General features: G+C 40.8%; 1 long non-coding RNA gene across 1 annotated transcript in view; it reads left to right on the top strand.

The window, feature by feature from the left end:
* The window catches only part of LOC123938301, a 29,540-nt gene extending 3,237 nt beyond the window's left edge, over positions 1–26,303 (top strand). Inside the window, exons 2-3 of the long non-coding RNA XR_006817709.1 lie at positions 25,541–25,669; positions 26,229–26,303. This is a non-coding gene — a long non-coding RNA (uncharacterized LOC123938301). The remainder of the gene's footprint in view (positions 1–25,540; positions 25,670–26,228) is intronic.
* Positions 26,304–26,880: the final 577 nt, after the last annotated feature.

The raw sequence follows: 26,880 nt of genomic DNA, 5'->3' as shown, positions 1-26,880 counted from the left end.
AATTTTGGTAGGGAACCAGGAGTCTCTGTTATAAAACATTGATTCAATCTTCATGGTAGCATAACAGCATTTCCTTCTGGTAACCATTCCTTTCCCACACTCTGCTGGAAGTCTCCTCCAACTCCAAAATGGAGGGCGTGACCCGGGCTTAAACCCATTAGCACTCACTCCCTTAGTCCTAGGGATTGGTAGGAGGTCAGAATCGGCTGTGTTTCCCACAGACTCTCAGCAGCTTTGATTGTCTCTCTTTCCTTATTCAACCTGAATTCCATGAGCCAGAACTCTAAGAATTGTCTGTTTTTCTCAGCTGTTTCTCTTCATTGGCTTTTTGGCTCTTCTGTATAATCTTCTCTGAAGTCCCAAATTCAACCACCAGCCTCTCTAGTCTTATTGCTAAGACCATTTGATACATAAACCCAATCTTTTTTTTTTTAAAGATTTTATTTATTTATTTATTTGACAGAGATCACAGGTAGGCAAAGAGGCAGACAGAGAGAGAGAGGAGGAAGCAGGCTCGCTGCTGAGCAGAGAGCCCGATGCGGGGCTCGATCCCAGGACTGGTGATCATGACCCCGGCTGAAGGCAGAGGCTTTAACCCACTGAGCCACCCAGGCGCCCCCATAAACCCAATCTTGACGGAAGGTCCTGAAGTCCATGATCTTCGACCCCAACTCCACACTGCCTGGATACCATTATTTGTTTCTTTGTCAAATCCTTCAACAATTCTTCCCAGAAGAGGTTCTAAACCTTTCCTTTCTCTAAGTGTCCTATCATCTTTTTTCCTCATTTTTATCAGATCGCTTAACATCCTCATTCAGGGACAAAGTAGGATCTGCCAAGGGAATCCTTTAGTATCAAGCACAATTAAAATTCTCTGTGTTCTGCCACCACTCGCTGTGTATGTTTCTTTAAAAATTTAGTTGATTTATTTAAGGGGAGTTAGGGGCAAAGGGAGAGAGAGAGAGAGTCATTAACAGACTCCACACTGAGCATGGAGCCCAATCTCCATGCTCAATCTCACAACCCTGAGATCATGACCTGAACCAAAACCAGGAATCAGACATGTAACCCACTGCACCACCCAGGCATCCTGCGGTGTATATTTCTATAACATCTAGCATGTTGTACTGTGATCGTGACCTCTTTTCTATCACCCTTAATAGTCTAGAGGATTATTGCATCTAGGGGCTATATCTGAATTGACTTTGGACACTGGGTAGCCCTGTATTAGGTATCTACCCCTGTAAAACAAATTACACCAAACTTAACAACTTAAAAACACAGATGTATATTTTCTCACAATTTCTGTGGGTCAGAAATCCAAGTGCATCTCAGCCAAGTGCCTCTGACTTTGGGTGTCTCACAAGTCTGCGATAAAGGCAACTACCAGAGCTGTGTGCAAGCACCTCAACACTCAACTGGAAGAGGATCTCTTTCCAAGCTCCCTTTCCAGGCCTCCCTTGGCAGGCCTCAAGTTCTTACTGGCTGTTGCCTGGACATGTGAATTCACTGTCACACAAGCCCCTCTGTAAGGCCTCCTACACTGGATATCTCAACATCCTTCCCCCAGAGCAAGGACTCTAGGAAAGAGAGTGGGGAAGCACCAAGAAAGGCAAGGGTGGGCAAGCGAGTCAGAAGCCAGAGTCTATTTATAACCGAATCTCAGAAATGGCATCTCCTTGCTTTTGCTGTATTCTGTTTATTGCGAGTTCACACTTAAGGGGAGGGGCGAAACAAGGGTGTGAATAACAGGATGGAGGGATCTTGGCGGCCATTTTAGAGGTTGCCATAAACCGCCATAGTGTTTAGTACCCAAAATAGATAACTCCGATGAATAAATGAATGAGCATGTGACTCAAAACAGAGAGCTAAGTGGAAGATATAACATATAGTAGGTAAAGCAACTAGCATGGCAAGGATCCAGACAGTCAGGGCAGCACAACCCTAAAGATCATTTAAGAAGCAAGCAAAGGAAGAAGCGCTATGAAGAAAACAGGAAAGCAGTAGTCTAGGATTACAGTCTAGGAGAAAGGGTTACAAAGGAAGTAAAAGAACAAAAAGTGTGTGGTTGTATCAAATGCCTTCAGTATATTAATAAGGTGTTAACTGAAAAGAGTGAATCATTGCTGAGTAAAAAAAAAAAGGGATATAGCAAGTTGTGATGGTTAATTTTATGTGTCAACTTGCCCAGACCATGGGTACCCAGATACTTGGTCAAACATTCTTCTGGGTTTTCCCCAGATGTAGTTGGGATGAATTTAACATTTAAATCACTAGACTGTCAGTAAAGCAGATTATCCTGTATAATATGGGTGGGCCTCATCCAATCAGTTGAAGGCTTAGCAGAACAAAGACTGACCTCCCTAAGCAAGAAGGAATTCTGCCACTAGACCGTCTTTGAACTTGAACTGCAACTTTTCCCTGGGTCTCCAGCTTGCTGGTCTACCCATTTTATATGTATATATATATATATATATATACACACACACACACACACACACACACGTGTGTGTGTATTTCTTTTTGGACTTACCAAGTCTTCACAATTGCATGAGTCAATTCCTTAAAATAAATCTCTTTCTGTATATATAGTACATCCTGTTGGTTATGTTTCTCTGGAGAACCCAGACAACTATACAAGGATAGACTATTCTTTCAAGACATATAAATAGAAGGAATGCCAGAATAGGTCAGTAACTTGCTGAAGATACAGGTTTACTTTTTCATACGTGTTTGTTTTATTTTAGAGAGATTTATACATGCTTACATATTAGGGAAAGTGAGAGCAGAGCAAGAGGTTCACAATATGGAGAGAGACAATCAGAAAGGAAGAGATCTGAAAGTATAGGGGCAGGAATGAGATAAACAGCAAGAAGTAGAATTTGCCTTAAAAAAGGAAGGTATAGGGGCGCCTGGGTGGCTCAGTGGTTAAAGCCTCTGCCTTCGGCTCAGGTCATGATCTCAGGGTCCTGAGATCGAGCCCCGCATCAGGCTCTCTGCTCAGCGGGGAGCCTGCTTCCTCCCTTCTCTCTCTCTGCCTGCCTCTCTGCCTACTTGTGATCTGTCAAATAAATAAATAAAATCTTAAAAAAAAAAAAAGAAGGTATACTTCTTCCTCTGAGAACAGAGAAAGGTGGGGTCAGAGTTTGTATTTGCTATTGTGCATCATAAACCACTCAAAACTTGGTCAATGAAAACAAACCCATTTATTATTTCTTTTTTTTGTAAAAGATTTTATTTATTTATTTGACAGAGAGAGACCTCAAGTAGGCAGAGCGGCAGGCGGAGAGAAAGGGGGAAGCAGGCTCCCTGCTGAGCAGAGAGCCTACTGTGGGGCTCGATCCCAGAACCCTGAGATCATGACCTGAGCTGAAGGCAGAGGCTTAACCCACTGAGCCCATTTATTATTTCTAATAATAGTGCCCCCCAGGAGCCCCCCCCACTTATTATTTCTAATGGGTCTGCAGGTCCACAAGGTGGTTCTGCTGACGAGATTTGGCAAATCTCGTCAAAGGGGTTGTTTGTATTTTATCTGCGGTCGGCTGAGGGCTTGGCAAGGGGCTGACAGCACAAGGCTGGTCCTGACTAGGACATTACAGTTCTGTTGCATGTCCCCTCAGCCTTCTAGACTGGTCAACTTTTCACGGCTGTGTGGCAGGCTTCCAAAAAATAGAAGGTGGAGACACACAAGAACTTCTTCAATCCTTCGCAGAAGTCCCACAGCCAAGCCCAGGGTCACAGTGGGAAGGGACTACAAAGTTGCAGGGCAAAGGGTGTGGAAAAGAGAGGCCATTAATTTGGGCCATTGATGCAATCAGTGTACCACAAGGTGGATACATTCATAGACTTATTTGTAAATGCTACAGGAGCAGGAAATGGAAAAAGTCCACACCCAAGAGCAATATCTTTTTCCTCCCTATGGGGAAAGAGAGGTTAATTTCTAAGAGAAAAGAGGTCAGTATCAGCACAGGTGGCATGAGGAAATGGAAGAGTATTTTCAGGAGATCTGGGAAGATTCGGAGAGAACATTCACCAGGGACATATCAGGAACTGGCAAACATTACTGGAAGCATAAATGAGGTGGAGACCATATGTTTCTGGTGGCAATAATCCCAACATTTGTGTTATTTTCTCCTGTAGTCTAGCATTGGAGGTGTAGGAGTGGAGATGGATGGTTGGATTGATTCAAGGCTAGACATTTTTAGAATGAGCTTGGTTGAGGGCTAAGGCAGCTAAGGATTTTGAGGCCTCTGAAAAGAAAGGGGTGTCCTTGGGGCACCTGAGTAGCTCAGTCGTTAAGCATCTGCCTTCAGCTCAGACCATGATCCCTGGGTCCTGGGATGGGGAGCCCCATATCACTCAGTAGGGAGCCTGTTTCTCCCTCTCCCTCTGCCTGCTGCTCCCCCTGCTTGTGCTTTCTCTGTGTGTCAAATAAATAAAATATTTTTAAAAATAAAGAAGGAAGGACTTTTCCCAAGGGTACTAAAAAGTGGTAGCACAAAAGTCATATTTAGAACCCAATATGGGCTATACTTTGGGTGAAAAGTGACCTATTACTCAAGGCAAGGAGGTCAAAGGAATTTTCTGGGAAGCAATCGATGTTGTGAGAACACTTGTTTGCATGGAAATTGCGGCTGTAGGAACACAGTGCAAAGAGCGAAATGGAAGTCAGGTGCGGATGGAAGGGTGTAAAGAGGGAGGTCAACAGATCAACAAGACTCTGGAGAGACCATACCCTTGAATCAAACTTCTAGCGAGTGCGGTGACATAAGCAGCTAGGAACACGTAAGATCCATTATGATCTTCTTTGCAATTATATTAGGACAAATAATCCTTTGGTTGCTTAACTTGAACAATTGTTCAGTGAAAATATTTAAGCTCCTTACTGAACGATAATGAAGGACTTCATATTTGCCGGAGGAAGGAAGGAAGTTGGTCAGCCGAGCATGGTGTTCTTTCTTACAGATCATAAATGCAAACAAGCTACCATTACTCAAAGTGTCAGTGATCCCTTAACCTGTGACTTGACTAATAGCAATGAAATGGATATACGGTTGTAACCTCCTGTGTCTCAGTCCATGAATGGCACCAGAGTCCTAGAGACTAAACCATTCTCTCAGAATAACTTTATTTCGTCACTTGTATCTCTTGAACACCGTAAAGGGTAATAAGCAGGTCCTTTCACTTACACAAAACCCCATTATCCCTTCCTCTCCATTTTTTCCCTCATACCAACTGCCCCTGTGCTTCTCTCACCCCACAATACCCCTGTAAAACCACTCCCCTTCTGTTTCTGGGTGGTATTTTCCCTGTCACTCCCCTGGCCACTGCTGCGTCACGGTCAACTTTGCAGTCATGAGACGTGTGCAGTCACACTATACGTTGCACTCAGAAGTGCCCCACTCTTAGCTGAATGCTTTGCAGTTGCTGGCTGCGAATTCTTAGCACTTTTGAACAAGGGGTCCTGTAGGTTCATTTTGCAATGGATCTTGCAAATGTTATAGCCAGTTCTGATTCCAGTCTGCCAGTTAGTACAGCATCAGAGAACGCAGTGGGATTGGGTATCTGCTGTCCCCCAGGGCAGAGGGAGACTAGCTTGTGTTCCACTCTCAATGCTTTTCCTAAGAGGATTGATTCAGTGGCTTTGGTGGCTTTACCCTGGGCTCTCAACTTTCTCCTTCTGGCAGAAGCAAAGTGAATACAGTAGACACTTAAATATTGATAATTCTTGTCCCAACAATACATTCTTTGGAGGACACAGTCAAGTTCAGAGATGCATGTTTATAAGGTTAGCTTTCCAAGGACTGGTGCAGGTGAAGAAAGACTTAAGGCAATTTCTTAGAAAAACAATATTGAGAACAGAAAAATAAGAGAATATTTGATATTTCCAAGAGGTGTATTTATGAATACAGAATTCTGGGGACAAAGTTATTTACTTGGGTGAGCTAAAATGGGGATGGAAACCATTAAACATGAAGGAAAGACCCAGGGAAACAAGATGGAGGTCAGGTAAGGAAATTGGGCTGAAATGAAAACAAAATAAAACTAAAACCCAGTTACTGAAACTTCTTCTTCTTCTTTTTTTAAAATGTTTTTTCCAATTCTTGTCATAAAACCTGTCTCCTACATCAGAGACTTTCCTGTTCCAGAGAAAGATTATATCTTTTTGTCCTTCATGGCCCTTGATGTGGTACCTTACACATCATCCTCTCTCAATATTTGCTGTTTAATTGAAAATAAATCTAAAAAAGAAACAAAGCCAATTCTTTCAGATCAAAGAAAGTGAACTGTCAGCTTGTAGGCTTGACACAGACGGGTTTTATTTGGACTACACTGGTTTTTTGTTTTTTGTTTTTTACATTTTAATGTACTGGCAATATTTAAAAATCAGGAATTTCACATAAAAATCCAGATTTCTGGCTTCTCTTAAAAAAAACAAAACAAAACAAAACAAAACTGAAAGATCTGGCTATGTATGGCCCAGATCTCTATGGGTATATGCTCTCCAGCTCTCTGAAGTCCCCAGTTCACTCCACTGTCCTCCCAGCATGAAGGCATTCCCAAGGCCCCATACCTCTTTCCCTCTACCAGATGGCTTGATCCCCCAAATCCAGGCCTGTCCCATTGTTCCTTAGTAGTAGCATCAGGTTTCAGGGGGCATCACGGCAACCCACAATAAAGAAAAATTTTCCTCCTTCCTTAGATCCAGGGGTGGCCATGTGACTAAATTCTTGTCATCTCATTTGATGCCGAATTATTTAATGTCAACGGAGTTTTATGCACAACTTCTGGGAAATGTCTTTAAAAGAATGAGACATGCCCTCCCCCCACTATCTCCTTCAGCAGGCTGGAATTCAAACGTAATTGCTGGCACCCTGACAGACATCCCGGACCATGAAGAAAACTTAGGACCGGGATAGCAATGCAGTAGAGGGGGCATGGGTCCCGGGCTCTGAGAATCTGCTTGGCCAGCCCGGACATGCCTGCCTCCCAGCTTTTACATCAGACAGAAACAAACCTCTCTCTTATTGTGGGGGGAATTTCTGTTACCTAGAGCCAAACTGAATCTTAAAGAATACAACTACAAATTATCTCTGATAAGCAGGAGTTTTCTACAGTCCTACTCTTATGAAAAGTTAAATACCCTGAAAACTCACAGTCTTGGGAAAGAAGGACTATTACAGCCGAGCCTGATCATTTCAGAATGGTGGGTGTACATTTCATGAATACAAATTGACAGGTCCATCTGCTAAAACTACATTGCGGTGGTAAAGCTTGGAGGCTTTGCAGTTTCTGATTCTTCTTTTCCTTCAACTTCTTCATCTGTAAGATGAAGGTAATAAAAAAGATTAGATGAGAGGAATGCATATAACCAAAGCAGTTTCATTCCTTAAATTCTAGGCAGATGAAGCAGAATGGTGGCCCAGAGCTGGTAAGGCATATGGAACAAAAGAGAGGCACTTTTTATTTTCTGCTTACTCTGCTCTTCCCACATTAACAAGTATTACAAAGGGTGGGAGGGAGAGTGCAAAATTTTCAGCAGCCCATGAAAGAGCTATGTTGTTAACTCCAGCCAACGTGTACACGATATCTTGAAAGTTAAGACGGATGAGGGAATCTCAAATCCTACCATTTTTATATCACACTTATATCATCCCTAAAAGCAGTACATCTGATGTACCGACATTTGAATGGGAATTATATTTTCTTTCAAAGCATCATTATTAGACCACTAACTTCTCCAAAGAGCCCCGAGTTTACTGAGAAACTTAATTCCCCCTGTTGGAGTGAGCTCCTGGTCAGAATCCCTTTCACGAAAAAGAAACATTGTACATAGAGAACGTAGACATTTGTTCTTCTGTTATAGAACAATTTCTATATATTTGTGTAACACCTTTTTGGGGGGGGTGGAGACCAATATGCCAGCAAATAAGAATCGGAAGAAATTCCATATATTTGGTAGTTTTCTATAACATTTAAAAATTTTCTTTATGCCAGTTTCTAACCCCTTTCTAAAAGAATCTCTAGTGAAGTCTAAAACCTTAAAAATATCTTTAGTTGAAAGTAAATATAGGACTTAGAAAAAGTAAAGAAGATGGTGTTATTTTAAGGAAGTCATTTAAAAATGGTTTTATCTTGGCAAACAGAGCGTAAATGGAAAATATTTGCATAGACAGAAAGAAGAATATTATACATACAGTCAATATGTTATTTACAGAGCTAGATTGTGACATTGTTGTTCATTACTCAGTCGCCATAATGAGAATGTCTTGTTTTCCAGTATTTTTATATTAAAGCTATCATTTTACCAATGAAGAAAGCAGGCTTCATGTATCATTCCCTGTTCACATATCATTCCCCTGCCTTCCACATTTAAAGGAATATTCTAATTAAATAAACAACCTAAGCCTGCTTTATATTTAATATTGATATGATGTTCCACGAATAAAGTATACAAAATGGCCCTCAAAATCTGAGAAATAATTGGTAGAGACTATACTAACAATTTTTTTCTCACAGTTTTTTAAACTCCATGAAGATGTGACTGTGGGGACATTCTTTTGTGACAGTTGTCTATTTTTGTGGGGCTAAGGTCCTCCAGGTAAATAGCAATTATTATTATTATTTTTTTTTTTTAGAGAGAGTGTGCACACACAGAAGTGAGCAGGGGCAGAGGGACAAGGAGAGGGAATCTGACGCAGACTCCATGCTGAGCTCAGGGCCCAACTCAGGGCTTTATCTCACCACCCTGAGATCATGACCTGAATTGCAACTGAGAGTCAGGCACCTACCCGACTGAGCCTCTCAGTTGCCCTGGTAAATAGCAATTACAATGAGCCTTTCGGTCTTTGTCGCTAGACTCTCAAAGTATTTGAAGCCTTTAGATATAAAACAGTCTGATAAAACTAGATTAAATATAGCAATTTAAGTTTGGCTACCAATGATCTTTTTTAAAATGTTAGTGGGTTACTGACTTTTTAGTCTCCCTTTGTCCCTGATTCTGCTTTCTGCAGTTACCTGAAGACAAACGTGGGTCTGAAGGCAGATGATACTCCTTCTAACATATTGTTAGAAGGTCGATAGGAGCCTAATGCTCCATCCCAGTGCCTATGCCATTCCCATCCTTTATCTCATCATGTGGGCATTTTATCATCTTACATCACCACAAGAGGAAGCCTGAGTGCAGAAAAAGAAGATATTTTGAGAAAGGAACCAAATTCACATTACTTTCATTGTATAATATTTCATACAACATTATATTGTTACAATTGTCCTATTTTATTATTAGTTATTGCTGTTAATCTCTTATTAGCTTAATTTATAAATTAAAATATAACCTAGGTATGTACATATGTATAGGATAAATGTAGATTATATATAGGTTTCAGATCTTTTGGCAGTTTTGGGCATCTACTGGGTTTCTTGGAACTTATCCCACCCACAGATAAGGGAGACTGATGTATATGTTTTAAATGAATTGGGGGGGACATCTTGGGTGGCACAGTCGGTTAAGCAACCGACTCTTGGTTTTAGCTCAGGTCATGATCTAAGGGTTGTGAGACTGAGACCCAAAACAGGCTCTGTATCCACTGCTGAGTCTGCTTGAGGATTCTGTCTCTCCTTACGCCTGTATTCCCCCTCTCATGCCTTTATGCTCTCTTTCTCTCAAATAAATAAGTTATTTATAAATAAATAAGAGGGAGAGAGAGAGAGCAGAGGGAGCGGCAGAGAGAGAGAGAGGGAGAAGCAGACTCCCAGCTGAGCAGGGAGCCTGATGGGGGGCTCGATCCCAGGACCCTGAGACCATGACCGGAGCTGAAGGCAGACACTTAACTGACTGAGCCACCCAGGTGCCTCAATAAATAAATCTTTAAAAAAGTAAATAAATAAAAGAATTGGAGCATGCTGTTTGCCTGGCAGCCTCTTGCCTGAATGAATGCCCATCCCCCATTGATGTGACTGGGAACTCCTGCCCCTGTCAGTAAGAGGACTAGGTCCAGCCAGCCCGCCGCGAGGAAGGGTCCAATGACCATCCCTGTTGGACAGCATAATGCATTAGAACTCACACCCAGTTCATGCTGTTGGTGTCGCAGCCACCACCAGTTCATGTTGACCTTGTATGTTGGGGCAAAGGTCAAACTCAATTTTTCCTGAAGAGTTGTTGACTACATGAATGTCTTCAACCACCCGTGTCCTCCACCTGCCTATGGGGCCTGGAGAAATGAACCCTCAGCTGCATTTTGGCTGAATGGTCCTTTCCTTTCTCCCTCACTTGGTCATGAGAGCATGGGAGATGACAATCACTTTGTTTATTCTTGTTTCACTCTCTGTGGGACTATGTCTTTGTGCAAAAGTCAACTTATGGACAATTGTGATTCTCAAGCTTGAGTGTGCACCAGAGTCTCCTGGAGGGCTTGACCAAACACAGATTTCTGGGCTCTATGCCCAGGCTTTCTGATTCAAATGGTCTCAGGTGGGGCCAAGAATATGCTTTTCTAAAAACACCTCCATAATATTGATGCATTTGTTTAGAATATCACATTTTGAGAACCACTGCTCTAGAAGAAAAAAGCCCATTTTGGCTCTACTTTTGGAACTAGAAAGTTACGTCTTTAATCAGCTGATAAGTAGTTTTATGCCTTTGAGGTCTTTGGGTATTTAAGTCTCATTCTGTTTGCTGTCATACTTTACATCAAATGGATTCCTTTGTTTTTTTTCAAATAAGTGCTCTTTGATCATGTTCAAAGCCTAAGGCTTTGGATACACACCTGGGTTTCTGTGTACTGGGAGCAAAGAGCCCCTCTCAATCATTTGTCTCTCTTCATTGGCTTCCCATTTGGTTGTTGGCCAATAGAGTGTAAACTGAAATTTCTACAGTCACTTTCTACTTTATTTGTTTATAAAGACTTATTTATTTATTTTAGAGAGAGAGAGAACAGTGAGAGGGAAAGAGAGAAAAATCCTCAAGCAGACTTCCCACTGAGTGTGGAGCTTGACATGGGGAGCCACATGGGGATCCATATGGGGGTCCATTCCAGGACCCTGAGATCATGACCTGAGCTGAAATCAAGAGTTGGGCACTTAATCAACTGAGCCACCCAGGTGCCCCACCACTTTATACTTTAAATAATGAAGGCCAGAGCATTGCCTCCAGAAAGATAAGGTTAAAAAGGAAGAAAGAAGAAAAGGAAGAAGGAGGGGATAGAAGAAAGGAAGGAAAGAAAGAGGAGTGAAAGAAGAAGGAGAAAGAAAGAAGGAAGGAAGGAGGGAGAGGGAGGAAAGGAAGAAAGAAAACTAATGATATTTAAAAACATGCTCTTAAAATGATGCATTTAGAGAACCACCTATATCAACTTAATAATAATTAAAATAATATATATTATCTGAAATACTATATAATTATATATAATATAGAATAATATATATTATAATATGTATTATAATATATAACAGTTATAATAATAATTACAAAAATATCCAGTACATTTTAAATATTAAATAATATATAATGTATACAATGTATACATATATAATATGCTATATATTAATATACATTATAACATACATATAAATTGCATATAATATATATTTAAAATATTATATAATCATATAAAATTATATATTATATATAATATATAAATTAAAATAACTAAAATAATAAAATACTAACACTCCCCCCAATTGTGTTCCCTCTCTCACTGTGTCTCTGTCAAATAAATAAATCTTTTAAAAAATAATTAAAATACTACTAATAATTTTTTGTTCAGATTGTATTTATTTATTTGTCAGAGAGAGAGAGTGAGAATGCAAACAGGCAGAGTAGCAGAGAGAGGCAGAGGGAGAAGCAGGCTCCCCACTGGGCAGGGAGCCCATTGCAGAGCTTGAACCAGGACGCCGTGATCATGACCCAAGCTAACGACAGCCGCCCAACTGACTGAACCACCCAGACATCCATATAACAACTAGTTTTTACTGACTGCTTACTTGTGCCAGCTAACTACTAATTATTTTACATGTTATACTGCTAATCTTCACAAAAATCCTGTGAAGTTAAGTACTATGAACTACTATTTTCTCTGATGTAAATGTTTTTCGTGATGTTGAATCCCATTTAGAACCAGTATTTGATGGAAAACTTTGAATGTGTTAAATCAATGGGCAGGAGTGTTTACGTTTCATAGAAGCTGGGTACCCAGAACAATAACGCTCAACGAACAGCTTATTTTCCCTGATCTTGTTTTTCTATTCCTGCACGTGTGCTTCTGCTTTGAATGTCTTTTGTTTCTTTCCTGCCTTGCTAAAATTGGGTCCTCTCTTCTAGTCCAACTCAAAAGACACCTCCTCCATGTTTTCTGTCCTTACCTCATCTTCTTTTGTTTTTTAAAGACTTTATTTATTTGAGAGAGAGAGAGAGAGTGCATGTGACTGGGGGAGGGGAAAGGGAGAGAATATCCAGCCGACTCCCCACTGAGTGTGGAGCCCAAGGTGGAGGGGTTCGACCTCATGACCCTGAGATTATGACCTGAGCCAAACACCAGGAGTCAGTCCTTTAACCCACTGAGCCTCTCAGGCATCCCACCTCATCTTTTGAACAATCACTTTATAATGAAAAGATGAACGTTGTTTGGATAGTGGGTAGCAGGGCATCATTCTCATTTCTGCTGAGAAATGAGAATTTACTGGAGTAAAATATTAAAAAATAGGGAAATACTAATTTCCCATATTAGCCATGGGACTTTGGGCAATTAATGCCTCTGTTTCTCTGCTTGAAAAAAATGGGACCAAGAATGCACTCGTAAACTGAGCTGTTTTGATCTTACGGATCTTATGAATTAGTAATTAAATGAGGTTCCTTTGAAACTCTTCTAGAAAGTTCAGAGATTAATTGGCAGTTTCCATCTAGAAAATGTACTTGGATCCTAAGGATATCTTCCCTGTACTACTCATTCTCCCATTGTACCATTTCCCCGAGACATCTATGAAAATAATAACTTAAAAAATTAATTTACAAACACAACTGAACTCTGTGCATACAAATTGGAAAATATAGGACCCCCCCCAACATACACACTCACCCACAGAGGAATATCTTTCCAATCGATGGTGTTTGGAAAAATTGAGCAGCTACATGCAGAAGAATGAAAGTGGACCAGTGTCTTACACCATGCACAAAAATACATTCAAAATGGATAAAGACTTAAATATAAGACCTAGAACTATAAAATTCCTAGAAGAAAACAAAGGCAGAAAGCTCTTTGACATTGGTCTCAACAATATTTTTTGGGACCGGTATCCTCCAGCAAGGGCAACAGAAGCTAAAGTAAACAATTGGGACTACAACAAGATAAAAAGCTTCTGCACAGGGAAGGAAACCATAACAAAATGAAGAGCCAACCTACTGAATGTGAGAAGATGCTTGCATATCATACACCCAATAGGCAGTTAATAGCCAAAATATATAAAGAACTTTCACAACATTGGTGGGAATGTACACTGGTGCAGTCACTATGGAAAACAGGGTGATGATTCCTCAAAAAATTAGAAACAGAAACACCATACAATCCAGTAATGCCGCTTCTGGGTATTTCTCCAAACAAAATGAAAACATCAGTTTGAAGAGACACATGCATTTGCTCATTGTAGCTTTTACTCACAAACGCCAGGGTATGGAAGCAACTCTAAGAGTCAATAGATGAATGGATAAAGATTTTGTGTTGAGATACACACACACACACACACACACACACACACACACACACACACAGGTATATTTCGCAGCCACAAAAAAAGATGAGGTCTTGCCAGTTGTGAAAACATGGATGGACCCAGAGGGTATTATGCCAAGTGAAAAGAGTCAGACATAGAAAGACAAATACCGTCTGATTCCACTTACATGCAGAACCTAAAAAATAAAACAAGTGAACAAACAAAACAAAATAAAAACAGATATAGGAAACAAATTGTCGGTTACAAGAGTAGGGAGGTGGGAGAGGGCAGATTAAGGGGATTAACAGATAAAAATCGTCAGTTATAGAATAAGTCATGGGGATGTAATGTACAACATAGGAAATATAGTCAGTAATATTATCATAACTGTATGGTGACAGATGGTACCTAGACTTGTCACGGGGATCATTTTGTAATGTATAAAATTACTGAATCACTATGACATACACCTGAAACTAATAAGATATTGTATGTGAATTTTGCTCCAGTAAATTCGTGTAAAGTCCTACTGAGTGGACCCTTTTACTTAGGTAAGCTCTTGTATGAGAATTACCAGTTCTCTGTCCTACTTCTAACTCCATCCTATCTGTTTGCTCCAAGAACCCCGTCATTTGTTGATTGCTCCATCCCTCTCCAATTAACAGGGCTTACTAGGGATTAGACTTCTCCCTGCTCACAGTGACTCTGAAAAATTGCTTGAGTTTCTACTCCATAGAGTTTAGAAGCCCTGGGCCCAGTGGCTGTACTATCCTTGCCTGTCAGTCATGTTGTCAGGCCTTTTAATTACTTCTGGGGTGATGGCAGGAGGATTGCTTGACCTCCTTGTGTCTGGGTCTCTAGGCTTCCTGTTCTTCCTTGCCCATTCACCCAAGGAGAAAGTCACCTTTAATCCTTGCTAGCCAGCTTTCTGCGATATTCTTGCCATCCATTTCCTGGGGAATGGGTTCTGATCTACCTCTTCTACATAGTGCATTTTTTCCTCTGACTTCCCCGGCTCTGTGTGAGTGTCCAGCATCCCCATTGCAAACCCCGAAGGTGCACCTCTTATCTGATCTTACATCACATCCTCTGCTCCCTACCCTACCATTATCTTCCCTACTACCTACCTGCTCTCCAACCACTCCCAAACTACAAAGACATTTTGGTAAATGGATCATTAGGGTGTGCCTAAAGTGCCCACCCAATACCCAAGGGGAAAATTTGAAAGTACAAAAAAGAGCAAAAATAGGGGTGCCTGATAGGCTCAGTCAGTAGTGTATATGATTCTTGATCTTGGGGTTGGAAATTGGAGCCCCACAGTGGGGGGTAGAGATTACTCAAAAAAAAAAAAAAAAAAGAGAGAAGAGCAAAAACACGAGACAAATCAGATCAGTGAAGTTCCCACAATCAATAAAAGCCATTGGGTGGTTATGATCAGTTTTTGACAAGAGAATCTATTCAGAAGTATAGAGAACAGTGCAGTAATGTATGAAACACAGTGTTCCCCAGTTGCATTAGAGATGAAGATTAAAATGCTTTCATTAATGCAAGATTTAGTCTATTCAAGTTAATGTTTAAATGACAAAGGGAAATTTCCAGCTGAGTGAGGAAAGTCTACAGTAACAAAATGTACTCACCTTCTGTTTCTATAACATCCTGTGTTCTAGATAAATTCTTTCTGTAGATAGCAATCTACATTGCTTGCTTATTTGACTTTGCAACTACTAGTTCTCAAGTGTAAACATGTGAGATAAATAGTCACATGGTTAAAAGATCCCAACAATAAAATTGCCTGATGCCATTAGTTCATCAGGTGTTACAATAAAAAATAAACATCAACTAAGAGATATGGATGCAAAGGTAGAACCAGTTTCCGTTTATATATGCTAGTCCCTAACTAAATAAGCTTATTTATTTCCAAACAAAAGGTTTATTTTTGACAGGTGGAAATGAGGAAAGTATCACAATAAATCATTATATTTACATGTAAATAATTTAAAATTATACAGATGTGATCAATTAAATATAGAAGACTACTATGTATGGTGGGTACTTGGGATAAGCCAATAAATATACTCTGGTTCTTGACCTCAAGAAATTTACAGGGGCACCCAGCTGGCTCAGTGGGAAGACCCATGACCTTGAGCTCATGAGTTGCGCTCCATGTTGGATGTAGAGACAATAAAAAAGGTAATTAAACTTATTTTTTTTTTTTAAAAGAAATTCACAAAGTGAAATTTGCAACATGTGGAGACTTAAACATTTAGAAATGCTAGGAAGTCAGCTTACTGAGATTGTTCAGGGAGGGCTTGTTTAGGGAGGTTTTGGGTGAAGAAATGATGGTGAGGGGTGTCAAGGAAGAGTCAGCAAAGGCTTTAAGTGTGACCGAGGGCAATATTGGACATAAACTCCCATGTAAGCACTAAAAGGTACTCAATAAGCCTGCAAAAGTAAGTTAATATGTATTCATCTGAGAGTCATAAGACCCAGGAGTTTATACCTAGGTGATAATGGGAATTTTGAAAGAGCCCAAAGGTCAACTTGCAAGACCAAAGAAGGAGCAGGGCCTTTCTGTGGCATTTTCTAGTACCCAGAAAGTATGTTTCGTCTCTAACAATGTTACTACTTAATTAAGTCCTGTAACCAATAAGATGTTAGAAGTAGAAGTGACTGATAAGATTATTCAATTAGAACTTTATATTGGTTACGTTGATGGTATAATTTTGGAGTTAAAAAAAAAAGGAAGTACAAATTATACTTCCCTTCCCAGGTGGAACTGGGAGTTTGACTCTAACTCACGTTTCTGCTGTTCCTCAAGATCAAGAAGAGGATGTTGGAAACATGCACCCCAATTCTCTATCTTAATATTTGGCAGCCCCCCCTTTTCTCACTCTTTCAGTGTCAGCATCAGGGAGAAGGATCCCATATGTGAAGAGTTTGCAATTTTCTTCACCTTGTCCTTGTCAGATAAAAATCCGACCTCTTAAGTTGGCAAGGTCAGTATGCACCTCCAGCATCATCCGGGAAGGGGAGGACCATAAGCCGAAGGCATCCAGATATTTGCCAATCTCAGCCTTGCAGCGACACACCTCATTTCCACTGGTCAGAACCAGTCACACAGTCCCACTTCAGTTCAAGGAGCCTTGGAAATGAGGTGCTTGGAGAAATGAAACGTGCACATCCATCCTCTCACATTCTGGGAGCATCCTGGGGAACCTCTCCTCAAAATACCATGAAGTTGTAGGCAAAACTGGATATCATGAAAATTTTATTTGGCCCACGTGATACTGGCCAAGACAATATTGAAGCTTTCCCAGTTAGTGGTCAGTATTTAAAAACAGGGATTTTGGGGTGCCTGGGTGGCTCAGTGGGTTAAAGCCTCTGTCTCTGGATCAGGTCATGATCTCAGGGTCCTGGGATCGAGCCCTGCATCCGGCTCTCTGCTCAGCAGGGAGCCTGCCTCCCCTTCTCTGCCTACTTGTGATCTCTGTCTGTCAAATAAATAAATAAAATCTTAAAAAAAAAACCCAGGGATTTTTATATTTGAAAAAAATCCACATTTTGGGTTTCTCTTAAAAAAGTCAAATTACCTGGCAGTGTTAGGCCTGTATTTCTGTGTGGTACCAACCAGCTAGATCTGGATGCTGTCTGCTTTCCCCTGTGCCTCAATCTCATGTAACTACCCTAGGTAGTCCTTCCAGCTAGACTCACTGCTTTGGGTTACCTGCTGGCATTTGAATCTGTGATTCTGGAGCACAAAACCCAAATGATGGCCTCTTTTGGCTGGACATGGAACAAAGCTTATTGTTTAGCCATACCTGTTTGTTAGCACTGCCATAATGAAGTACCACAGACTGGGTAACTCAAACATCAGAGATTTATTGTCTCAGTTCCAGAAGCTTAAAAGTCTCCAATCAAGGTATGGGCAGGACTGGTTCTTTCTGAGGGCGGGGAGGGAAAATCTGTTCCAGGCCTTTCTCACTGGCTTGTAGATGGCCATCTTCATGTTCATGTGGCATTCTCTGAGGGTGTGTGTCCTTGTATCCATATCTTCCCTTATTGTAAGAAAACCAGGCATACTGAATTAGGGCCTAGCTTAATGAACTTGCTTTAACCTCTGTAAAGACCCTATCACCAAATAAGGTCACATTCTAAGGAACTGGGAGTTAGGACTTCAGCATATGAATCTTGAGGGCACGCAATTCAATTTTAACACCATATTTACGTATTTACCGTCAAATGCACAATTACATAAAGATATGAAAAAAAAAAAAAACCAAACCCTAAAAATGTTCTTAAGCAGAAAGCTGCTCATCCTACCATAGTGTTGCAAAAAAAGGTGGGGGGGAGTGGGGATTTTTCACAGGATAGTTGAGATGCACTATCAAAAGGAAATTCCTGGGGCGCCTGGGTGGCTCAGTGGGTTAAGCCGCTGCCTTCGGCTCGGGTCACGATCTCAGGGTCCTGGGATCGAGCCCCGCATCAGGCTCTCTGCTCAGCAGGGAGCCTGTTTCCCTCTCTCTCTCTGCCTGCCTCTCTGCCTACTTGTGATCTCTCTCTGCCGAATAAATGAATAAAATCTTAAAAAAAAAAATTAAAAAAAAAAAAAAAAGGAAATTCCTTTCTATGTAACGAGTGCCACGTTCTAGATTTTTACCCTTTAGTTGAAATGGTCTATACAGAGGCACAGAAGAATCTCTCTGTTCCATGGGGAAAGGCTTTTTTGCATGAGAAGAGTTGAGAAGATGCTGTGCTCCTTGACAAAAGAAGAGAGCAAACTTATTATGACAGCTCTGCTCAACCTTGCATGGACTTTTCTTCTCTCTTGGGCACAAAAACATGTTCCTCTTCATGTCGTTGTCTACCCGGGGCCCCTGAGTGGCTCAGGTGGTTAAGCATGTCGTTGTCTACCCACATCTCCTCTCTCCAAAGTGGTTGTGAAGCAACACTTTCAGTGGACTGGCCAAGTCTGTCAGTAACAGGAATCCCCCCACAGAGCAAGGTACACAATGGCACCAAAGTTGAAGTTGTGGTAAGTCTAACTGTTCACTGAAGTTAAGTGGAACAGTTCCTAACTGCCAGTCACATTTTTTCAACTTCTCTTACAGAAGTGTTCTGTGACTTCTCCTTCTGGGTCAGGACAACTTGCCAGGCAGAGGCAGGACAGGCCATGGTGGTTTGACCAAAAGCACTTCCAGTGGCCAGGGCACAATGTCATGAAGCGCTACACACCCTTCCTCGTATGCATCCCTTCACTCATAACACATCGGGGCAAAGGTGAAACTGGAAGGAAGTAGAGTAAACCGGTTCTCAAAACTGTCTCTATATACTTTAGGGCTCAAAGAGCCAAACCCTAGTGGCCTGATTTAGATACAGAGGGCTAATCATCATTAAAAGTGAGAAATAAGACCCAATTTTTGCATCTTTGTTATGGTGGGTAGCCGCTCTAAAGAGATCGGTTATTTGGGGACTCATGATCATATTCCCATATAAAACACTATTTTTAAATCGTAAGTTGAATCAGAAGGTTATGAGGATAAACAACAATCCTCATGAAAAAATTAGCAGAATGTTCTGTTTACTTAGATCAAAATTCAAAAATCCTTGGAGTTTCTGAGACAAATCAAGAGCACTTGGTGTCAGAGCAGTCAAATGATTCATCTCCTCCCTCATGACATGAGAGGCCGATACCTTCTTTCATGAGGGTTGGTTCAAAAAGAGGATCTGGGAAGCCTTCTCTGGCTGCTGAGGTGCTGAGTAGTTGAATGCAATGGAGAATTCTGTAACTCAGCAACATGAGATACTCTACAACTTGGTCTTCTTAGGAACAATGTAGGAAAGGACCCATCTTTTTGTCTCCTGAGTAGAGCTTTCTTTAAAAAGCAGGTGGCTACATCCTCCTTTGGCCCAAGCCTCTGCTGCCAGGGCCTTCCTAGCCTTCTGTCCTTCTGGAGTTGCCCTTTCTTTTAATAGCCAAATAACATGGCCCAAGCCCCTAGTTCTGGTAGCCTAGAAGCCCCCCTGGGGGAGAAGCTTCTGGGGTGCTTCTGCATCTGCTCCCACTGCTGTCTGTGCCCGCAGAGCCTCCTGGTTCCTTACATCACTCTTGGTTATCCTACTCATCCTATTTCTGGGCTTCAAGTGTAAGACTATCAGACCTCTGCAGGGAGGCAAGAGAGAGTAATTATAGCTCAGGATATTAGCCATTCCCGTCCTAAAAGTCCTCAGCGACCTTCATCATATAAACACTCTTGTATAGCATTCCTTCCAGCCTCTGCCTGCCGCCATAATGCTTGGGCCCCTCTCTCTTCTAGGTTATCCCAAACCTCCCACTTTGGCTGCCACTAAGTCTCCAACCGCCAATCTTCTTGTTATAGGACCCATAAAAGTGGGCTTAGCTCGCTACTCATGGTGAGGAGAAGAGTTGTTCTGGGTGTCTCTGGTTCTAGACTTCAAACCCTGGCCTAAGTCTCTTGTTGGGATGCAACTTCATCTGGACGAAAATATATATTCTTGAATTTGCTCTCGAAAGCAAATCCTAAAGTACGTTTCTTTGCATAACAAAGTTTCTTTAGTGGTAGGTGTATTTTTACCTCTGGGGAGATTTGGAATTAAATGTAGAAATGGTGAAGTCGATAATTCATATTATTAAAATTTTTATTATGGAATACTTTTAATTAACTAATTAATTAAAGATTGATTATTTATTTAGAGAGCATGAGTGGGAGGCAGAGTAGAGGGAGAGAGAAAATCTCAAGCAGATTCCCCACTGAGCATATAGCCTGATGCAGGGCTCAATTTCATGACCCTGAGATCCTGATCTGAGCTAAAATCAAGAGTGGGACGCTTAACTGAGCCACCCAGGTGCCCCAGGAATAATCTATATTTAGATATTTATAATGTTTCAGATAATTTGGTCTGTTAGGAGGGCCCTGTGATTCTAATTTAACATAAGTGAATAACTGTTTTATATTTGTGATTTTAAGCAAGAATCTTACTGAGTTTGTAAAGAGTACAGTTAGAGGGGCACCTGGGTGGCTCAGTGGGTTAAAGCCTCTGCCTTCGGCTTGGGTCATGATCCCAGGGTCCTGGGATAGAGCACCATTTCGGGCTCTCTGCTCTGCTCAGTGGGGAGCCTGCTCCCCACCCCACTCTCCCCACCTGCCTTTCTGCCTACTTGTGATCTCTGTCTGTCAAAGAAAAAAAGAAAGAAAGAAAGAAGAGGACAGTTAGAAAAATTAAGAGAATTTAAGATTTATCTACATATTTAACTCATTTGATTTATAATACTCTCTTGATTAAGGAATGTGGGGTTTCTTCGGGGTGATGCAAATATGTAATTATTGATTATAATGATGGTTGCACAACTCTGAATAAAATAATGTCACTGAATTATATGCTTTCATATACGTGTATTTTTTTAAGTAGGCTCCATGGGCATGCAGCCCAATGTGGGGCTGGCACTCATGACCCTGAGATCAAGACCTGAGCTGAGATCAAGACGCTTAACCTACTGAGCCACCCAGGTGCCCCTGAATTATATACTTTCAACTGAGCCCTTTAAATGGGAGAATGATTTGAGTTATTGGGGAAGTTTGTTGTGAGTCAACTCTTAACAGTGAAAAAATGAAATAACATAAATACAGCACAGAAAATTTCATTGTAAGAATATTTAAGAGAATTACGTTAAATTGTAAAAGCCACCCTTAAAAATATTGTTTGTTCTTATTTTTAAAACTAGAGATTCAATTACAAGCCTTGTGAAAATAAATCTGAACACAAGAAATTCACATGTATGCACTGTTTTTGTTGTTTAACCAAATTAACAGCTAGCTTATCCATGGAAACAGTTTCCAAATATGTTCAGAAGAAGAGATACAGTGGAGCCCCAGTACCCTTCACTCCAACAAAATGTGCCAGCAACTCACATGTCTAAAATGGCCATAAACAGTGACTTCAAGTTCAAGTACCATTAGCACAGGTCATTTGATTCATGACCACAGTGATAAATAAATGAGTTTTGGGGCATCTGGGTGGCTCAAAGGGTTAAGCCTCTGCCTTTGGCTCAGGTCATGATCTCAGGGTCCTGAGATCAAGCCCTGCATCGGGCTCTCTGCTCCACAGGGAGCCTGCTTCCCCCCCACCTCTCTGCCTACGTCTCTGCCTACTTGTGATCTCTGTCTGTCAAATAAATAAATAACATCTTTTTAAAAAAGTAAGTAAGTAAGTAAATAAATAAATAAATAAACAAGTTTTCAGTAAACACTATGGTCAGGCCCTGTGCTGATGTGTTCATGTATATCTTTTCCATGTTTTTCTTAAAATCACGATGGCATGTGATTTCTCTGAGAGCTCTCTCTCTCAGAATCCCCTTCTCTGGATTGTTCCAAGGTAGAGACAGACAAAGAAGAGCCTCATGGGAAATTTTCGGATACCGTGATGGGCACAAAAAGGTCCTAGCCTGTCCTCATTGTCCTCCAGGATATGTTCCTGCTGCCCAGGTGTGGCCCCAGGCTCGCCCCACGATGTGTAGCTGTGGACTAATAGCCCATGTCTCTGCTGGGAGAGTATTTTCCCTTCTGGCATGACCTCACTCACCAATCACATTCCCCAAAGGTAGGGGGTGGGGATCCAGTGTAGTCTGGATTACTCACCTGCCTGTGAGCACCTAGATGGTTCCACAAAGGGCACTGTGCATTGGGAAATGGGTGACTTCTTGAAAAGAAAAGTAGACTTTGGGTAGGGCAAACGACAGGGGTTCCAGCCTTCCAAACTTCCCTGCCCCGGCTTCGGACAGGTGGCTGATGCTTCCTGCACAGTTCTGCCCAGCTACCTTCTGACTGCAGATGCGTGAGCGATTCCGAGCGAGAGCAGAAGCAGAAGTGCCTCACTGACCCTAGTTAGGCCAAAGGATTATGTCCAGACTGTTAAATTTTGGAGTGGTCTGGAGCAACAGAGAAGCGAAACATCCAAGTGCAATGGCGGTTGTCTTCTGGATAGAAGTCCTCCTGCGCCCCACCCTTGAGCACCTGCTTCTCAGGCCTGGATGGAAATACATCAAAGTGGGCGGGGGTATTTTTCACCCAGTCTATCTGAATGCAAGTCTCTAACCGCTCACTGTGCTGCTTACTGCCTCAGCTAATGCTTCCCCCTTAATTTTGTATTCTTTGCCTGGGGGCTTCGAGTCATTCAGAACCATGCCCACTTTTCTGAGTCTCTGTCTTCGCGTTTCCAGATGACCAGATGACCGTGTCTTGAATTTTAGACTGCTCTTTTTCTTGCACGGAACTGTCAATATTTCACTGGTAGCAGCTAATATTTAGTATAATATTTAGTATTACTATATTTCCAGTTTTCTTCAAGATATATTATTTTCTCTCTGTATAATTATGTTCTTTTCCAAGAGACTCTTTTGGAGAAGATAGTTTCTGGCAGTTAATTTGCCTTCTTGATACAGTTCTGTTTATCCATTTGTATTTTCCCCCAAGTTTGGGGGTCTAAGTCATTGACTTTTTGCCATATTCAAATTTAACTGCCAATTCATGCTTTTAACTGCCCATGTTTGTAGACGTAATAGCATCAGTGCTTAGAAGACCAGACTGAGTCAGGCTATTTTGGATTGGATTCAGGGTGAACCCTGTACTAGTTAGATATACTCTTGGTAGTGTGTATCTTGGCCAAGATACCTACCTTCCATCAAATCCATTTTATAGCCTGGGGAGAACACAGAATAGCAATGCCTAACCTACGGGGACACTGAAAGTCTTAACTAAAAAAACACACATGGAATGCTTAGCGCATCAGCTGTAACACGGGGGTGCTTGATGAATGGTTGATGGTATTATAGCAAAACCTTAAAATCAGGGTTGATGACTTTAGCTACCACCCCTTGTTATTTATCAAGTCAGTGCATGTTCATAAATGAAACCTAGAAAACAGGGGGAAATAAAAAAAACCTCATTTGAAATTATGTCACTTAGAGAAAACTACAGTTAACATTTTTATGTTATTCATCTTTATGTGTAACAAAACACTATTGTAATTTCTGTGCTACTTTGTGGCCTGTTTTTTCATTTAGTGTCATATCCTGAACACTTTTTTTAATTTAAACTTTTTTTTTTTAAGATTTTACTTATTTATTTAACAGAGATCACAAGTAGGCAGAAAGGCAGGCAGAAAGAGGAGGAAGCAGGCTCCCTGCTGAGCAGAGAGCCGGATGCAGGGCTCCATCCCAGGACCCAGAGATCATGACCTGAGCCGAAGACAGAGGCTTTAACTCATTGAGCCACCCAGGCACCCCTCCTGAACATTTTTACAAAGAAATAAATAGAATTCCACACAAGGATGTCTAATGACGACACAATATTGTAATAATAACCAGCATAATTCCTTTCTTTTTTCCTTTTCTTTTGCAAATGTGAATTTATGTTTTGTTTAAAGTGTCTTTAAAGCATACTAATTGTTTCAGGACCAAATTTACTTTTTTTTTCATATTTTAATTCCAGTATAGTTAACATGTACAATATAGTGATTCAACAACTGTATATATTACTCAGAAGTCATCATGATAACCATGATCATTTTTCACGATTAACGATATAACACCCAGTAATTCTCTCTTAACCAGGTCCCTGGGGCTCCTGGTGGCTCAGTCGGTTAAGCATCTGCCTTTGGCTCAGATCATGATCCCCGGGTCCTGGGATCAGTCCCACATTGGGCTCCCTGCTCATCAGGGAGTAAGCTTCTCTGCCCCTCCCTGACTAGAGTATTTTCTCTCTCTGTCTCTGGCTCACTCTCTCTCAAATAAATTAATAAAATCTTAACAACAACAACAACAAAAAAACAAGTAGGTCCCCGATTTTGGATATATAGGCTATATTCAATTTTCCCCTCCTAGAGGTTATTGTGAATATCCACTTAATGAGTGTGTTTGCTCCTACATCTCATTATTTTTTCAGGATAAATTCAGGGAAACTCAATTGCTCTAAGACTATCAAAAACTCATGTTACATATTTTTAAGTTGTTATCTATCGTTAAAATGTCTGTTATATGAGGTATATCTTACTTGTAATAGCACTTAAGTTCCCTGTGGACAGGAATTTTGGTCTGTACTCCTCACAATTGTATCCTAGCTGTATGGAACAGTGTGAATGTAAAAAAAATGGTTTTCAGTAAAGGAAACAAAAATAGTTTGAGTACACTTCAGTTTGAACTGATATGAGGGAGATGATTTTGAAGACCTCTGCTTACAATACAGCACTTGATTGAGAAAGAAAAGGAAAGGATATGGCTGTTGGAAGGCAGCCAAGAGTATCTGCTACACAAATAAAAACACAGCTTTCCTTTTTTAAAAAATTAAATTCAATTAATTAACATTTAATATGTGTTAGTTTTAGAGGTAGCAGTCATCAGTCTTATATAACACCCAGAACACGTGCTCTCCTTAGTGTCCATTACCGCACTACCCCATCCCCCTAACCCCTCCGAGTCTCCAGTGACCCTCAGTTTAAAACATAGCTTTCTTATCTCGAGTTATAAGGCACAAGTTACCTCCAATTAAATTTGTAGCAATATTCTTGATTGCTCTATTAGAATGTTGGAGGACACTTGTTTCTGATATAAAGATGCTGTTTTTTCTTAAAACACACACACACACACACACACACACAAAATTCTGACCCTTGAGACTTGAGGAGAAGCTTGTTATGTGTGTAATGGGTGAATTCTGGGAAATTCTTCCTTGATCTTAAAAAGAGACTCAGGGAAGAAAAGGAACTTGGCGTTGTTTTTCCTGTCTCTGAACATTGTATTCATTTCTCAAATTAACCACAGTCTGACGATGAGGCTGATGTGCAGAGGAGGCAAAACAGAGAGATGGAAAAAATCTGCATCTCTGGAAATGTCACTGAGCTGCCAACCTCACCAGTCTTGAACCTACCTTATCTCCTGACGGCTTATCACGTGAGAATCAATTTTCCTGTTGTTTCAGAGGATTAAGACAAGGCTTTCTAGTCCTAGAGCTGAAAGCGTTCGAATTAATAAAACACACCACAGACATTATTCCACATGTTTAGGAGTAAGCCGTGTGTGTAGGGCACTTGTAGTCATTTGATAATTCTTAGCACATAGCTTCCAATGATGGGAGAGGTATATGTAGCTACGTATTTAGCATATATGGTATATACATGGTTAAAACATTTCTAAAACACTTACGCTATGCCAGCCTTTAGCTTCAACGCTGGGAACCCAAAGGTCAATAAAACAGGGCCCTTACCCTCTGGGAGAAAAACATGATTGCTTCACAGTAATTTTTGCTTTTATCATGTTTCCAGGAATGAAAAAATGAGCTCTGTTTAATATATGCTTATATGATTTCTTTCTTACTTTAAGATCTTCAAAGGATCATACAGAAATTATGCTATTTTAAAATCCTAGTACGAGAACTAAGAACATATGTGGAAGGCTCACGGACAAAATTCTCACTTATGAAAATTGCCATATTTATATGTATTTTCTGTAGTTCTGTACAAGAACACTGCTTTTGAAGAGACCAAAGGAAGCACGCTGCTTGGGATTCATAGCACATTTCACTGGAAAGGTAAATTTGTATATTAATGTCCTAATAAATTTTTAGCACATATTTTATGAGGAAGGTGAAATATTATAATATTTTCGACAGCTAATCAATAAGGTAGGCATTTAGTTTTACTACTTTCTGGGTTATTAGGCTGTTGAGTGAAAGCAATATAGCTAGTTAAAGGAAGTATCCATTTAACAAAAGGCATGTAAAATGCTAATTGGTCTTTAAGATATATGCCATGTTCCGAGTGGCCCTCTCCGATTTCCTTAGCTTGACATTTAAAAAATTAAGTTCCAAAGTTCTCAGGGACCTTTCTCCTTTCTTCATTGATCTTTCCTTATACCTGTCACCGACCAACATCTAAATGCCACACATAAATCATGCACATGAAGTTATAAGCCTCAAAGAGTGATGTAACAAGTAATAAGATAAAGCTGTAAGACCCTGCTTAACACTGTCTCGCTCTAAGGAGGGTGTTTTCCAGGGTCCGGTGCTGCACTGGGGGGCCCCGTCCATGGATTCATACCCCTTCGTATTGCACCACCAGGCACGCAGCTGAGGGGGGGAGGGTGTAATTCTTGTGCGTGTTCAT

This window comes from Meles meles, chromosome 3 (assembly GCF_922984935.1).
Source record: "Meles meles chromosome 3, mMelMel3.1 paternal haplotype, whole genome shotgun sequence".
In the NCBI taxonomy this organism is placed as follows: Eukaryota; Metazoa; Chordata; class Mammalia; order Carnivora; family Mustelidae; genus Meles; species Meles meles.
This window is presented reverse-complemented; position numbering and strand designations above follow the sequence as displayed.